The 17,619-nt window shown below is 49.3% G+C and overlaps 2 long non-coding RNA genes across 2 annotated transcripts in view; one reads left to right on the top strand and one right to left on the bottom strand.

Annotated features, from left to right (window-relative positions):
- The window catches only part of LOC105536078, a 58,308-nt gene extending 41,481 nt beyond the window's left edge, over positions 1 to 16,827 (bottom strand). Inside the window, exon 1 of the long non-coding RNA XR_001005537.1 lies at positions 15,739 to 16,827. This is a non-coding gene — a long non-coding RNA (uncharacterized LOC105536078). The remainder of the gene's footprint in view (positions 1 to 15,738) is intronic.
- The window catches only part of LOC105536079, a 5,222-nt gene continuing 3,673 nt past the window's right edge, over positions 16,071 to 17,619 (top strand). The window contains exon 1 of the long non-coding RNA XR_001005538.1: positions 16,071 to 17,055. This is a non-coding gene — a long non-coding RNA (uncharacterized LOC105536079). The remainder of the gene's footprint in view (positions 17,056 to 17,619) is intronic.

Below are 17,619 nucleotides of genomic sequence, written 5' to 3'. Positions count from 1 at the left end.
GCTTACATCTGTAATCCCAGCACTATGAGAGGCTGAGGCAAGCGGATCACAAGATCAGGAGATCAAGACCATCCTGGATAACATGGTGAAACCCTGTGTCTATTAAAAATACAAAAAAAAATTAGCTGGGCGTGATGGTACACGCCTGAAATCCCAGCTACTTGGGAGAATCGCTGGAACCCAGGAGGCGGAGGTTGCAGCGCGCCAAGATAGCGCCACTGCACTCCAGCCTGGGCGACAGAGCGAGACTCTGTCAAAAAAAAAAAAAAAAAAAAAAAAAAAAAAAAAAAACCTCTCAGGCTGATTTTTGATGGCCAGCTAACTTGACCTAGAGATTAGAATTTGGGACTATAGGAATTTCCCAAGGTTTCCTGACTCCTGAATATATCTGTTGGTACCTGCTGAAACTCTTCAGCATGCATATAAATAATTATATTTATTTCCCTGTTGCAATCCACTCCTCACTGGAAAATCTGCTGGGGGAATCTCAGTTCAATCCAGATGTGTACATTAAGTGGAGCCTGGTGCCTCTTTCCTCACCATTAGCCCAGTGTGAGAAGACAAATATCCCTGAGCGCTTCAAAGCAGATCATGCACCTTGGTCCACTGGGATTTCTCCATTGCAGAGCCTCTGTTGGAAGACCTGGTTTTGCCCTGGGTTTTCCTAAGGATGGAATGGCTACAGAGAACCCACTAATGAGATGTCTCCAGAAGCTGGAGCTGGGGCTGTCTGGGTGGGTCCCGGGAGTCCTGAAGCAATCCAAAAGCAATGAGTGGGTTCTAGAAGGAGATGGTCTTTAAAGGTGGGGGAGACTTGGTCAAGACTCAGCTCTTGGTTCTGTCTGTTTTCTACAGGACTTCAAGAGGCTGACCACCAATCTGATGGTTGTCTTCTTCCCATGGTCCCCACTGGCTACCTCATTATCTTTCAACAGCCTCATGCTGATATCTATAGCAAAGCAGCACACCTCTTTTTAAGAGACAACATGGGGTGCTCAGCGATCACGGAATTTGCCAAAATAATTAAATACAATCCCCAATTCTTCTCTAGACAAGTTATCCAACCTATCTGAGCCTCGGTTTCCTCATCTGTAAACTAATAAAATAAAATCTACCTCCCAGCCTGGTAAACATTAAATACATGATATTGCAAAGCACCTAACACACAGTAGGCCTTCAATAAATGTGAGTTATTTTTTTTTCCTTGTTTCTTTCTTCCCCCAAAAGGTTTTGCATCTGAGAGTCAGCAGAAGGAGGATAGTTTTTCATTGGCCTGCAGTGTGACATTAGACATCTCTTGGGTTCTAAATTCATTGGTATGTTTTTGGTTTAAAGTAACAGACTCATTCAGATTAACCCAAGCATGGGAGGTGGGGGGAAGAAAAATTATTATAAAAATGCAGAGATAACTCAGAGAGTCAAGGAGCTAAAATGCAGTCAGGTTTCAGGAGGGACCTGGAAACAGGAACTGAGATGCACCAGGAAATCTAAGATGTACTTTCCCTGTCCCTCATCCTTTCTCCTCTCTCAGCACCACTTTCATTCATAACTAGTTCCCTGTTTACAGTACAAACAATGGCCATCAAGTCCCCTAAATACTCAAGCTGGCCAGTAGGATCCTTTCCCTTAAACCTAATTCCATATTCCTAAGGAAGATCTATATTGGCCCAACTTGGGTTGGGCCCTACTCCTAGTCCAATCAACAACATCTGGGGTAGAGCCCAGAGGCTTTCACTGGCTTGGCTTAAGATGGGCTCTACCCCTTGTCCAATCAACAGTGTCCACAGGTGGGGCCCTGAGGCTTTCATTGGCCCAGTTTGGGTTGGGCCCTTCTCCGAATCCAATCAACCACATCCAGAGGTGGAGCCATAAGGTTTTCATTGGTGTGGCTTAAGATTGGCTCTAGCCCTTGTCCAATCAACAGTGTCCACAAGTGGTGCCATGATGCTTTCATTGCCCCAGCTTGGGCTGGGCCTTACCCCGGTCCAATCAACAACATCCAAGAACGGAGCCGTTGGCTTGACTTAAGATGGGCTCTACTGCTAGTTTAATCAACCGCAGCCAGGAATGGGGCCATGTTACACAAATATGCTGGTTTCTACTGTAGCTATGTGGATGGAGAAAGTAAAGGACAGTCTTCAGAAACGGGGAGCTGGATGTGCCAAATAATAAGTGACTTGCTGAAAGCAATGAGAAATAATACCTGCCCTCAAGGAACTCGTAGTTCCAAGAGAGTTTCAGACTCAGAGACAGATAAACACCATTCCTACTCAGAAAAGGCCGTTACATGGGTATGACCCAGAGACATCCACATAACCAGGGTTTGATGGGAGAAGTTCGCAGAAGCTGCACCAACTGCCACCCCAAAGCCATCCTAGGACCTGATGAGCTAATTAATCACAATTATTATTGATGGCAGTGCCAATCCACCTGCTCGTGTCACAAGACATTAGTTATTGCCAGGAATGATGAATCCCAGGATGTAGAACATGCTAAAAATATTAATCTACCAGTGAAAATGATTTTAATTGGATTTCGCCCTTGGGGTCGTATCAGGGGCCCGCTTTCAATCAGACTTCTCCAGTCAGCAAAGCAGACCCCAGCCTTTCAAATTGAAACTGTGATTGGCTGGCAGAGGTTAATAGAAATGTTGGGAAATAAATAGGTTATTGATTGATCATAACAATCAGCTGGCTCCCAGCTTACCTCGCTGACCTCGCCCACCCAATTTTACGGCAAACTCGGTTAGCATCTAATTATAGATCACTTTTACAATACTGTGTATTAATGAGAAGATTATACAGTGGGGCATAGGGGAATTCTTACCGGAGAAGTTTCCTAGTGGCAGAAAAATGTGGTGAGACCTCATCTCCAACATGGGGACCATCAGCAAGTGTGGGGGATTCTAGAAGGAATAAAGTGATTTTCCCCACATCCCTGCCTAAAACCTCATTCATTCAAGCAACACACATTTATTGAGTGTAAGATTTGCACAGGGGACCATGGTATATGTTGCTGTATCCAATGCAATCCCTCTGCTTAGGAGCTCACGCTGGAATGCAGTGGTTCTGAAATATCTGTGAGTCCAAGAATCACTTGCCAGATGAAACACAGATTCAGCCAGACATCATGGTCATGCCTGTAATCCCAGCACTTTGTGAGGCCAAGGCAGGAGGATGGCTTGAGAACAGGAGTTTAAGACCAGCCTGGGCAACATAGCAAGATCCCATCTCTACAAAAAATAAAAATAGCCAGAAATGCTGGCCTGTGCTTATAGTACCTGCTATTCAGAGGCTGAGGCAGGAAGATCCCTTGTGCCCAGGAGTTCAAGGTTACAGTGAGCTATGATTGTGCCACTGCACTCCAGTCTGGATGACAGAGTGAGATCCTGTCTCAAAAACAAACAAACAAAGACACAGATTCCTGGACCCACACTGAGATTCTGATTCAGAGGAGTCTGTAGTTTTAACCTGTTCCACCTTGAAAACTGTGATGTGGTTGGAGGGGCCTCATTTCGAGACACATTGGCCTGATCGGGAAGAAAGATCCACACAAAGAAAATTACAAATCAGTGTCTTGGGTGTTTGGATTGAAGCTTATCCAGAGTCCAGCCAGACACAAGGAAAGTGAGGTCAGCTGAACCTGGAAGTCTTCATAAAGCAGGTGAGGTTCAAGCTGAGCAGGAATATCCAAGGTGAACTGGAAGAACAGTTTGCCCTCATAAAAGGATACTTCTAATGAGCACTAATGGTGTGCACAGCAGTGTTCTCTGCCCCACCAGGGAGAGAAGGGGTGCCTGTCTCTCTCTTTCAAGGTACTAGCAACCTGGCTGCTTTCTCAATTCCAAGTGGCACTTCACCATGCACAAACCCTTTACTGGTTATTTTTTTTTAAAGAGACAGGGTCTCACTCACTCACCCGGGTTGGAATCAGTAGCATGATCATAGCTCACTGCAGCCTCGAACTCCTGGGCTCAAGCGATCTTCCTGCCTCAGCCTCCTGAGTAGCTGGGACCACAGGTGTGCATCACTATGCCTAGCTAATTTTTTTATTTTGTAGAGACAGGGTCTCACTGTGTTGCCCAGGCCGGTCTTGAACTCCCGTCCTCAAGCGATCCTCCCACCTCAACCTCCCAAAGTGCTGAGATGACAGGTGAGAGCCATCATTTGTTGAACCAATATGGAGAGGTGGTGAAGGTGGCAGAGATGGGAAAACCGGGTAAAATGACTTGCCATAGGTCATTCAGCCCTGGTACATCTAGGGAAGAACACAAGTCCAATGTCAACACACTACGGTGTTGCTGCCACCTTATTTGTGGGGACAGCCCTTCTGAAAAGGATGGAGTTGTGGGGTAGCTAGGGCACAGTTAGGATTGGAGGGTCTGAACCAATGGTTCAATCCCAGTTTTTAACACAGTGCTGGGAAGGCCTCACTCAGGCAGTCAGGCTGGGCTTCTGAAAGACTTTCAGGATGCTGAAGTGAGTCTGTGAAGGTAGATCCTCACTTCAGAATTAAGGAAGGACTGCCTTTTAACGAATAACAGACAGAAGTGTCCGGAAGTCATGGGCACAGGGTAGCAGGGCCACAGTGGAGACAGAGGAGCCTCAGCCCCACACCACCTGTGTGGATGGTGTCTTTGATAAATGCAATTCTCACCTGGACTCCTCCACAGCCTCTGCCCCAGGCTCCCTGCTCCCCCGTCCCCCTCCAATCTATTCTGCACCCAGCAGCTGGAAGCCAGTGTTTACAGCATAAATCAGAGGTGTCACTCTGCAGTACAAAACCCTCCGATGGCTTCCAAATATGCTTAAAGTCAAAACAGATTCCTTATTGCGGCTCGGGATTATCCAACCCCGGCTTGCCCCTTCAACATTACATCCCACCAGCCTCTTGTGCTCTGGCCTCACCTCTGTCCCTTCAGCATGGCAAGCTCATCCCCACCTCAGTGCCTTTGCCCCTGCTGTTCCCCCTGCTGACACTTTCTCCTAATGTCACATGGCTGACTCCATCTTAACAGTTCAAATGCCACCTCCTCTGAGAGGCCCTCCTTGACCACCACCTGATCTTGCCCATCCTCCACTCCACCTGGGCCACCCTGTCCCACTGTCCCGCCGTACTTCTTTTCATAGCAATAAACAGTGGCAGAAAGGATTTAACGTTCTTGTTTCCATGTTGAATGTCTGTCTCCCCCACTGGACTGAGAATTCCATGAGAAGAGATATTTAGTTTCTTCTCACTATTCTAGGTGCCTAGCACAGTGCCTGGCACATGGACAGTGGCCTATGCATGTCTGATCTACTACTGAATCCAAATCTAAAGTCTAGATGGGGGAAAATAATTAACAAACAGGACCACTTGCCCAGAGACCAAAGCAGGGAGCAAACTCACTCAGGCTTAGTCAAGGAGGGTGTTATGCATAGACAGGATGTAGTGACCACAGGGTTCTTCTCCTGGCCTCATGTGGGGAAAACAGGGAACACTCCAGGGAAAGACAAATGAAGGGCTCAGAGACACAGCACTGGAGGTGGATGAAACTGAACCCCGATGATTTATCTTATTCTGTACATCATTCGTATATCAAGATTCCCGTTCTCCCTATGAAACTGCGAGGCTAGTGAGAAAGTTGCCACAGCTGTCCAGAACAGAAGGCTGGTGGTTTGGACTAGGGCAACGTCAGGGGGATAGAATAAAGTGAGAAGAGATATTTAGGGCCAGACGTGGTGGCTCACGCCCGTAATCTCAGCACTTTAGGAGGCTGAGGCAGGCAGATCACTTGAGGTCAGGAGTTCGAGACAAGCCCAGCCAACATGGTGAAACCCCGTCTCTACTAAAAACACAAAAATTAGCCAGGCTAATTTTTAGCCTGGCTAAAAATGGTGGTGGGAGGCAGGAGAATCGGTTGAACCTGGGGGGCGGAGATTGCAGTGAGCCAAGATGGCGCCACCGCACTCCAGCGGTGAGTGCCTGGGCGACAGAGTGAAACTCCCGTCTCAAAAGTAAAAAAAGAAAGAAAGAGAGAGAGATTTAGGAGGTAAGATGACAGGACTTGGACAATGACTGTGACACAGATTGAGGAAGGAAAGAAAGATGACGGTCAGGTTTCTTTTTCAAGCAACCAGAGAGAGTGGGGCTCTTTCCTGAGATGGAAAATGCTGGAAGGGACTAGGATTTGGGGAAAAAAGATCCTGAGTTCAGCTGAGACAGAAGCAAAGTTGTTTCTTCAAAGAAACTGTATCCTTGTTTATTGCTGCATAATGAACCTCTCCAAGACCTAGAGGCTTAAAACTGCCATCATTTTGCTCAGGAACCTGCAAATGGAGCATGGCTTGGTACGGACAGTTTGTCTCTGCTCCATGCAGTATCCAGTGCAGTGACTCAACTAGAGCTGGATGACCCACCTTCAAAATGATTCCCCCATAGGATTGCCAGGAGCTCAGCCAAGGCCATGGGTGAGAGTCTTGGTTCCTCTCCATGTGAGCCTCTTCAAGCTGGTTGGGTTTCCTCACACCATGGCGGATGGGTTCCAAGAGTGAGTACTCTCCTCCCTCATTTTATGAGCTAGCTTTGGAAGTCACTTAGTCACTTTGGAAGTCACTTAGCATCGCTTCCACCAAAGTCACAAACCCACCCAGATTCAAGGGGAGAACAGTCAAAGTCACATTATAAGAGGCGTGTGTGGGATGGGAGATATTGTTAGCCATTTTTGTAACAATAATAATTTCTGTTTATGGCACTGGGAACATGGGGATCCTTTCACCCTTGTGAAAGGGGTGATACAGAGGCTCAGACAACTGACGTGACTAGTCCAAGGTGACACAGTATGGGAGTCCAGACTTGACACTGGATCTGTACCACCTCCAGTTGGCTCAAACAAGAGCCAGCTTCATTTTTCTCTGTACTTCAGTGCCCGGCACAGGGTCTGGTCCTGGATCCAAGGGTACAGGTGCTGGGCGAGAGGCTGAAATCAAAGACCATGAGAGTCCACGGGGCCTCCATCACTCCAGCCTGAGAACCTGGGAACGCGTCAAGGCGGTTGAGGCCTGACCCCAGTGCCAGAAGGTGATGTCTGGTATGAGCTCCCAGGTGGCCTGGCGTCCCTGAGATGGCTGGGAAAATGCCCCCTCAGCCCTGTGCCTCCAAGACGTTCTCTTTCCTGGGGCCTGGGCTGGAGGCTCTGGCACATTCCTTACATTCCAGAGCTTTCCTCTGAGAGGAAGCCTCCTTCACTCAGGAGAGGCCTCTTGAGTAAAGATTAGGAAACCGCTAGTGTTTCAGGCAGAACAGCACCAGCTCCCCACAGGGGTCTCCGTCCCCCTGGCTACATGGCTCTGTCCCTGTTGTGGGTGCTTTGCAGGGGAGGATCTGTGTATAGGCCATGGGCCAGGCAAGAGATGACTGTAGGGACTGGGCCACTATGACTGTGGCTTCTTGGGTGCTCACCCCAGGCAGGCTCAGAGTATAAAGAGGCCAGAGCTGCTGGCCAGCTTGTTCCATGACTTGGTCCGGTTGCTCCCCCGTCTAACCCTCAGGCCACTCTGCCTTCCCCCGACCCTGTTGGTGGTCATACCCGCCCAAGGCCAAACCTTCAACACGTGAAATAGGAATTGAGAGCCCATTACATGTGGACACTTTGCATATGCTCTCTTGTCAAATCCTGGTAGCTTCATTGAAAGGGACATAGTTGGGCCACCCGTGGTGGCTCACACCTGTAATCCCAGCACTTTGGGAGGACGAGGTGGGGGGATCACCTGAGGTTGGGAGTTCAAGACCAGCCTGACCAACATGGAGAAACCCTATCTCTACTAAAAATACAAAATTAGCTGGGCATGGTGGCACATGCCTGTAATCCCAGCTACTCGGGAAGCTGAGGCAGGAGAATCGCTTGAAACCAGGAGACGGAGGTTGTGGTAAGCCAAGATCATGCCATTGCACCCCAGCCTGGACAAGAGAGTGAAACTCCAGCTCAAAAAAGAAAAAAAGAAAAAGAAGGGGACACAGTTATTCCCATTTTACAGATGGAGAAACTGAGGCTCAAACAGGGGAAGTCATCAGCCCTAAGTCACATAACCAGTGAGGAGTGGATCTGGCTACTCTCTAATTTGCCTGGACACCACCCACTAGAAAAGCCCAACTGGCTCTTGTTTCATTCATTCAATAAAATGTTGTAGACTCCCGACTTTGTGCCAAGTGCAGTACTGGGTACCCAGGGTACAGCTGTGAAGCAGGCAGGCATCGCCCCTGCCCTTGTGGTGCTCACAGTCAGGGGAGCAATAAATGAGCAAATAAATACGAAATCACAAACTGTGCTCCGATCCCCGAGGGCAATGAACACCCTGTAGGGAGAAGGAGTGACAGGAGAGAGAAACCAGCACACAAAGAGAGTAACTGGGTTTGATCCGACAAGATGGAGTCAGCACTTTGGGGTGATGCAGCCCCATGGGTGTGGGGACCACCTCGAATCCAGGTTTGTCCATCCTCCAACAGTGTGTCTTTGGGTGAGTTTCTTCACCCCTCTTAGCTTCAGTGTCTCCTCCTATGAAGCGAGGGTGGTAATGAAACTCGCAAACTATTTCTGAGCACTTCAAGCATCAATGTGTCCAAACCATTCAGCACAGAGCCTGCATGAAGCAAGCACGCAGAAAACAGTACCAGCCACATTAAGTCAATCCCGGTGAATGAAGGTGTGTTTGGAGGTGGAGAGAGAAGGAACGGTTTTGCCTGCAGGAAGAGCTCACAGCACCAGCGAGTTCTTGGAATACTCTAGGCCTCAGGGGGAGATGGCTGAGGGATCCTGCATTGCTGAAAATGCCAGTGTTATCAAAATAGTGACCCTTGCCGAGAGTGGCAGGGTGGAATGGAAGCCAAAGTCGTAATTTGCCCATTTTGTGGAGGAGTAAGCTGAGGCTTAGAGAGGGGAAGTCACTTGGTTTGGCCTCTGTTAAGAAAATGAGCCCTCGGTCGGGCATGGTGGCTCACTCCCAGCACTTTGGGAGGCCTAGGTGGGTGGATCACAAGGTCAGGAGTTCAAGACCATCCTGACCAAGATGGTGAAACCCTGTCTCTACTAAAAATATATAGCCAGGTGCGGTGGCAGGTGCCTGTAACCCCTGCTACTCAGGAGGCTGAGGCAAGAGAATCGCTTGAACCCAGGAGGCAGAAGCTGCAGTAAGCCAAGATCGCGCCACTGCACTCTAGCCTGGCGACAGAGTGAGACTCCGAGAAAAAAAAAAAAAAAGGAAAGAAAAGAAAAGCAGGAAAGGAGGAGGGAGGGAGGGAAAGAAAAGAAGAAAAGGAGCCCTCGGCAAAAATGAAGGGTGCTTTTCCAGAGTTTCTGTCCTCAGCTGCATTTTCTCCAGTCCCTATCCTTGTCCCACCCATGCCAAGTCCTACTCAATGCCCTAAAACTCTGTGATTTCCAGAGTATCCCGTAGAGCATCCAGCCCCAAATGCCCTGAGAGGAACTGAGTTTCGAAGAAGCAGCAGCGGGGGTTTGGTGCAACACCGCCATCTCCTGGTCACTCTTATGAACTACAGCTTGGGCCACGGAGCACCTACAAAGCCGACTGGACTCCCTTCCTGGAGCTACACGACATTGATATGCAACAGACTGAATGCAGAAGCAGATATCAGAATGCAACACAATCTGTCTTCTATTAAGCCAGACATTAAAGAGATTTACCCAAAGAAAGTAAAATAATGCTGTCTTCTCACTAAATTTATTTTGTTTTGGAAAATACGGTTATTCGTAATAAAGCATGTGTTATTTTTGTTAATATGCAATGGGTTTATTATTGTTATTGTGATTTTTCCATGAATTAATAAACAAGTCTTTTTAAAACGTCTCTGTTTTAATTTACAACATGGCAGAGTCTCCCTACAATAGTTTCCTTCTCCTGTTCCTGTCCCCGATCCAAATCTAGTTTTCACTCACTGCCTCTCCTGGGCTGTGCACTCTGCAGGGGTGATGCCTGTCTGCTGTGCCCTGGGCACCCAGCATTGTATTTGGCACACAGTAGGACTCAACAACATTTTGAGGCCGGGCGCGGTGGCTCACGCCTGTAATCCCAGCACTTTGGGAGGCCGAGGCGGGCGGATCACGAGGTCAGGAGATCGAGACCATCCTGGCTAACACGGTGAAACCCCGTCTCTACTAAAAAATACAAAAAATTAGCCAGTAGTGGTGGCGGGCGCCTGTAGTCCCAGCTACTCAGGAGCCTGAGGCAGGAGAATGGCGTGAACCCGGGAGGCGGAGCTTGCAGTGAGCTGAGATGGCGCCACTGCACTCCAGCCTGGGCGACAGAGTCAGACTCCATCTCAAAAAAACAAACAAACAAACAATTTGCTGAATGAATGAAACAAGGGCCAGTTGAGGCTTGCGAGTGGTCTGTATCCACAATGCCTTTTTAAAAAACACCTGCAACTGGCCCTGGCTGCCCAGAACACTTCTCTGAGAAAAAGACTGAAAATGCACCCAAGTTCCCAAAGATAGGTAGGCGATCAGCTAGCACTGTGTCATATGGCAAGAATGTAAAGGAGCCTGAAGTCAAAATGTCGAGAACTGCAGTGATACAGTGCTGTGGACAGGGTGGTCAGGGGAGGCCTCTATGCACAAATGATGTTCAGCTGAGAGCCACCAAAAAGTCCGCCATGTGAAAAGCAGAGGGACATACATTCCAGGTGACGGGAACAGCCAGTGCAAAGGTAGGTACCCAGGAGAGAACAAATAGGTGCAACGGTAAGAGAAAGGCCAGCAATCAGGCATCCCAGAGGCTAGGGCAGTGCCCACTGTACAAGAAGGACTCAGTAAACAGCTGCTGGGTGAACAGAGGGAGGGAGAGGAGGAAGAGAAAGGAGGACTGGGAGGAAGCTCTCTTCTTGTTAGGGGTCTTGTAGTCTTTTGAGGGCAGGGGGGCTCACAAGTTCTGCCAACCATGGGAGATTCCCAACGCTTCTTACCATGCCTTGAATACTGCTGCACAGACCAGCCTCCACTTCTTAGCTCAGTCTGTAACCTCCTCTGGAGTGTCCACCCTGCCCCGCCCCAATATCCTATCAATATCCTCATCTCCTACCGAACCAGTCCAGTGAACCTTGGAGGAGCCACTCCAAAATGCCCTGCACCACCATCGCTATTTTCTCCTAATTGATTGACTATTCCCTATCCTTCAAGGCTCTCCTCAAGTTTCGATTCTTCCAGAAAGCCATCCCTTACTGCCCCCACCCTCACCTCACCTCCCCCTGACCTCCTTTCCAACAGTGCACCTCTGGCCCCCAATGCCATCATCTGGTGATAACACAGAATGAGGTTTCAGGGAACACTTGCAGGGCATCAAGCCCTGTCTCAGCTCTGCAAGAACCCTTGGGAACCTTCACAATGGCCCTATGAGGTGGGAGTGGTCTCCCCATTCTACAGAGCAGATGGAGGCTCAGGGGAGGAGAATCATCCCCAAGATCTCACAACAGGTGTGTGGCAAAGCTGGGATCCAAACCGATGTTTATCAGTAGTCTCAATCCTAAGACTGACTCCAAAGTTCTTTTAAAACCTGGCTGCCCAGAACACTATTCTGAGAAAGAGCCTGAAAATGCACCCAAGTTCCCAAAGAGAGATAGGCAATCAACTTGCAATGTCTGTCAAGGATACTGAAGGGAAGAGCAGCAATGTGTGTGGCTTATATTTGCCAGTCCTTCTTGACCACACACTAAACTCTATCTTTTTCTCTGTCACCAAGGAACTCTTTGCCTCCCCAGTGAAATATAAGATCCCTAGCAATGAAAACCTGGATTTCTCAGAGCACTGCCCTAGGCACAAAGAAGGGTTATTTTTTAAAAATGCCACCAGGCATGGTGGTGCAAGCCTGCAGTCCCAGCTACTCAAGAGGCTGAAGCAAGAAGATTGCTTGAGACCAGGAGATCAAAGCCAGCCTGGGCAACATAATAAGATCTCATCTCTAAACAAAAGAAAAGAAAAATAAGTACCAATGGTGATAACGGTTGCACAACAATGTGAATGTACTTAATACCACTAAGATGTTCACTTAAAAATTATTATGGTGGTTAAGTTTTATGTTGTGATTATTTCACCAAAATTAAAAAATAAAATACCCCATTATATTGACTTCCAGGGTCACTCTTGAGGAAAGGCTGACTCCCTGAGAGAGCCCACCCCTGCTCCTTGAAAACACGACTGACTGCCCCTCTCCCCTAAACAGCACGTCCCTTCTGCTTCATACGCTACAGTCATGTTTCCAGTGTGAATTGAGTTTTAATAACAAAATGGTATTTTATGGTATTTTACACAGAAGCAGCCACATTCATGGGTGAAAACAAAAATCCAGGTGACACTCCTTTGCTGAATCCAAGTAAAAATCTGATTTTTAATCTACAGAGAAACTTCTGCCCTCACATTCAGCATCCCCTGGAAGTAATGACATGGAAAACAAACATCTTTTCTGGTCTGTTAAAGTAAAACAATGGGTCCCTGGATAGACTCTCAAGAGAGCCTTTGTTGGGATGGAAGCAGTCCCCCACCCTGAGAGCATCCCCCAGCTCAATATGTCACCATGTACGCCAGCATAGCCCTCACATTGGGTCCACAGCACAACCTATTAAGAAAGGATTACGACATCTGTTCAGATTTGGAGGCCAATTCCTCAGCTCTAAGATCCTGCTCATAGCAAGCCTGATGTTCAGTAGACTCAAGAGCAGACTGAATGAGGGAGGGGTTGAAGAGAATGTGCCTGCTTGGGCTCAGCCTCCTCTAATATTGTCAAGATGCACACACACATGCACGCACGCGCACACACCCTCCTTGAATCTCACAACCATCGCCAATCTCTACGTTGGCCTAGTCCCAATCTTTCTGCCTCTGGGAACAAAAGGTTCATTACCCACCAAAGCATATTTTTCCCTCTCTGGGACCAGGATCAGCCTCTTGCAAGCTTACTCCACACTTGTATCTCCCCCCTTGCAGTCATGCATGACAAATGGGCTCCCTCCCCAGCGGAATTCTCTTGTGGACTTGCAGCCTATGACTGTGTTTCCCCTGGTCTTTTCTCCAGGGGCTTCCCACCACCATGGGATGACATGTTTTCAAGATTGCTCCCCTTCCGAGCCTTTACTGTCGCCTTGGTCCCCTTTACTTTCCAGTCAGTGCAGAGCTACCTCCAACGGGGTAGGCATGTACAGATTCTGTTCATCAAAAGGTGGACCAAAGGGTCTTCCTAGTTTCAGAAAGTCCTGCTCAGTTGTGGCCAGTTCTGCTAAAATGTGGCCAGACCCCATTGCAAACTCTTCTGAGTTCCACCTGGGCTGGAAAAGCCAAATGGCCAGCCTAAAACTCAAATCCACTATCTCCCTTTCTCAGATCATATCCATGGCTCCCCAAGGCCTAAGGTTAAAATCTAAACTCCTTGGCAACCAGACCCGGAACCATGCACATTTCCCCTATCTCCTGCTACATTCCACATGAACCTTCCAGAACCTCTTTGTATCCTCTCTGATCCCCAGAAACTGGTGTCCACCACTCTCACTGCCTGGAACTCAACCCCACCCACACTCTACCCAGCCAGAGCTCAGCTTAGAGGCCTCTCCAGAAAGCCACCCCAGGGTGGATTAGGTGTCTCTCTGTCCCCATTCCACCCCCCTGTACGCACCCAACACACTAGAATTAAAGCTCCTAAAGACCAAATGGTGTTTAACTACCACTACATCCCCAATGCCTGGCACATGACTGGCACAGAGTAGGTGCACATCAATGTTGTCTGTCTCCTGCGTGTTCCCAAGTCCCCTGACCCATCATAACACCATCTCACTGAATCACTATCTACTTCACCAACTCTCCCACTAGGATCTAAAAGCACAATGATGAAAAAGCCCAGGTGCAGGTCCCAGCGCCCAGAGCAGTGCCTGACACATAGTAGGTCCTTAGCAGCATCAAATCTTTGCAGTTAAACAAAGAGGAGTTTCAGGAATAGGAGGTGTTTCTGAGCTTCCTGCTTTGAGTGAAATGGGGTAAGGCAGCCACTAGAGGGTGGCAGGCAGGCACTTCCTGGGTGTAGACTCTACCCCATCCAAGGTCCCTGCCAGCAGCCAAGGCATCTTCTCAGAGCTCTTCCTAAGACATCTTTTCTCTCTTGTGCCCTCTGCAGCTCAAGCCTCTGGATCATCCTTCAGCCCTTACTGCCAACTACAATCGGTAAGCTCTGAGTCCACAGTTACTAGAGAAAAGGGCCCTCAGCACGGGACTAGGATTCAATGACCCAAGCAACCTGCCTGTAAGGCCTCCAAGCCAGCCTTTGACCTATCCCTAAATTGATCCAATCCTCCAGGCCCTGCCTTGAGCTGTCTTCTCCCACAGACTCTGACTTCCAGACTGAGCCAGCAAAACCTTGACCTAGTGCCACCTCTTACCTGCACCTGGAATCCCTGGCTTATGCTCCCTGCCCTTCTACTCCCAAAGGACGTTCCCTCAGTCTAAAGAGATCAAAAGTCCCTTCCAGAAAAACTCCCGTTTCCTCGGTGCAGCTAAATTGCACAGAAGAGTTTATGCTAAAAGAGCTAAAAGTTAGAAGAGGAAGCTCAGACAGTTTATACTACTAACATGTAAACGACTGATGGAATTATAACCCTTCTGAATACTCTGATCTAACGCTTTATGTCCTAGAGTTTCCAAAACACAACGTCCCCAAACGAAGACTCTAGGCCCTGGCCTGGGGACGGGAGACTCTATACAAAATGGCATGTGCTTTGTAGACACCAGACAGGTATTTTAAGGTTTATAAGAGCTGCATCTACTTGTGCAAACTATTGGAGCTATAAGGCTATATTGTTTAAAGAACTGAAACCAAATGCAGATCACGAGGAGTAAAGACACGTCCAATGGCCAAAACCTTGCAAGACTGGCTATACTTCTGACTCCAACTTGGTGGGTACCATTTGCTCCATCAGGCCTGGTCCACACTTGAGCCCTGGCACCTCCCTTAGAAAACTACCATCTTTACCGACTTCTGATTGCTCCGACTCAGAGCAGCCACCACGTTTAAAATTATCTACACTTTTCCCTGTGCTAGTCAAGTTCAAACCGGTGTTAGCCCCTTTCCAGCCATGCCGACATCCAAGCTGTTAATTAACAGTAACAAGGAATGTTAGACCTGTTGTTAGTCAGAAAGAAATCCACAAGCCATTAGTTTCTGCTGAAAGGAACAGACCAGGAAGGCAGGAGTTAGTAAAGGTGAAGGAAAGGTTAATTAAGAGCCGGTCAGGGCCAGGCCAGGAGCCTGGAGCCCTCAGACACACCAGGTTGGTTGTTAGTGGTCAGCCCCTGGGGCAGTCAGGGTGAGGCAGGGATTAGCTGGGTGACAGCAAGAGTTAGTGCAAGGGAGCCAGAGATTAACCCAAAGAAACCAAGGTGCCTACTGGAGGTGAGGCATGAAATCACCCCCAGGTGTGGCCCTGGCTTAGCGGCTGGCGGGCTCTGGGGGAGGCTGGCTGAGGCAGGGACGTGGGTGGGAACAGAAAGCCAGGGATGCATTCCTGGCAGGCCTGAGCAGCTGCGGGAACCCTGTGAGCCCCAGAAGTTCATTTCTTGCTCCCCACTTCTCTCTCCTGCAAACTCCGAGCCCGGGGTAAAGTTGCTTCCCCTTCCCAACCCTCCTTTTCAACAGGACAACTAACGCCCTCTACCTTCCGTGCGTGGAATGGATCTTTCCCAATGACTTCCGGTCACGGCCCCACGTCTACTTCCGGTGGGGGAAACCCGCCTCTCTCAGCTCCAGAGATGGAAGAGGCCTCTCTAGCTGACTTCCTGTGTGGTAAAGAGCCCTCTCACTGACTTCCGGTGTCAGAAATGTCCCTCTTCTCGGCTTTCAAACATGGGAAATGTTCCTCTGACCTACTTCCTGTGTACTAAATACTCCACTCAGTGGTTTCTAGCGTGGGGAAGACCCGCTTCATTGACTTCAGGTGTAAGAAAGGCTCCGCTTTCTGAATTCCGGTGTGGGACACGCCCCTCTGCTAATTTCCGGTGACGGGCACGCCCCCTCCTGCCTTCCTCGTGGGACACGCCCCCCTCTTCCTGTGCAGGACAGCTTCTATCCTTGTCACTTAACAATGGAGAAGATTCTTCCCGAGCTTCCTTCCAGAGAAGGACACAAAAGCTCAAAGCTCCACAGTCTAGTGTCTAGACCCACAGGCCTCCACACTCACGTCCCAGAGGTTTCCCTGGTCCCACCTACTCCCAGTGGCAACCAGACTTCTGCACAGAGGAGAGATGTCATACTCAGAGTGCAGCCTCCCCCATCCACAGGACCACCTCCTCCTCCTCTGAGTCTTGTTAATAGGGCCATCCCCTGCCTTAGACCTGGCCCAGTGGACTCTGATCTTACAAACAGCCAATATGGGGCAGCAAAGTGGGACATCTGTATACAGGGCCAGTAGTCCCAAGTCATCTGCTTGCCAAAAGGAGGGGGACCAGCCCCCGGGGGGAGCCCAGAGCTCGGCAGGGCTGGGGTTAGTAAGAAGAGAAAACAGGGTTAGTAGGGGCTGGGTTAGTAAGTCAGAGCACAGCACCAGCGGACAGGGCACCTCAGCAGACACACACAGGAGTCGCTAGGAGAAAAGGAAGAACGCACGCAGGTCCGTTAGTTTGTTAAGGGATGATCGGGGTGCAGTTGAGGTACCCCGGGGTTAGACGGGTTAGTAATCGAACAAAAGAGTTGCCTACAGAAAAGAAAGCTGAGACGGAGGAAGAATGTGGGGAAGTGACAGTCAGGGATTCAAAGCAAGTGTCTTGCCCCAGGCAGAAGGATCTGTGTGCAGAACACCCAGAGAGGCCAGGGCCTAGGCAGTAGACGTGTTCAACCAGGTTTGGGGGGCCTTCCTCCACCCTCATACATTTTTTTAAAAAAGTATCTGCCATGTGCCAAGATCCTTATATTCACGGGAATCCTCACTGCAACCTGTGAGGTATCAGAACTCACATTCTACCACTGAGGAAACTGAGGTTGAGAGAAGTGAGGTGACTTACTCAAAGTCACCCAACAGGAAGTGGCAGAGTTGGTGAGTCTTATTTGCATTCCCTGTCCTGGAACGTGGGTCTGCACAAAGATCCCAGCCCACAGGCAGAGCCTTCTGGAGCCTTGGCTGCCCCCATATCCCAGCCCCTTGAAAGGCCCATGAGCTGCATGGTTAGTAGGATCTGGCTGCGGGGGGGTGGTTAGTAGGGCATGCTCGGGCCTGGTTAGTGGGTTAGTTGGTTGGCAGAAGGCCAGGCACCTCGCCACACGCCACAGCGTCCCAGCTGAGCCCTGGGTTAGTAGGTTAATCACACCATGCAACATTGCCCCGGCCCCTCCAGCTGCAGCTCCAGAGGCCTCCCGCCCCCACCAGCCAGGGAGTGGGGCCTGACCAGGGCAGGGGGTCTACCTCTAAGCCCCTCAGCCCCATCAAAATCAACCCTAACCACATGGACCCTGCTCAAAAGCATGTCGCTTCCCTATTTATTGGCTGTGGGTCTCAGAGCACCCCCTGCAAATATTTCAGCTCCCTTGAAAATGGACCCGACTTGTCCTGGCTAGAAACCCCCTGCCTAGTTCTGGTCAGCCCCTCCCCAGAGGGCTGGAT

The sequence above is a fragment of the Mandrillus leucophaeus genome, unplaced genomic scaffold (genome assembly GCF_000951045.1).
Source record: "Mandrillus leucophaeus isolate KB7577 unplaced genomic scaffold, Mleu.le_1.0 Scaffold154, whole genome shotgun sequence".
NCBI classification, from domain to species: domain Eukaryota; kingdom Metazoa; phylum Chordata; class Mammalia; order Primates; family Cercopithecidae; genus Mandrillus; species Mandrillus leucophaeus.
Note: the sequence above shows the minus strand (reverse complement) of the source record. Positions and strands in the feature narration are given on the sequence as shown.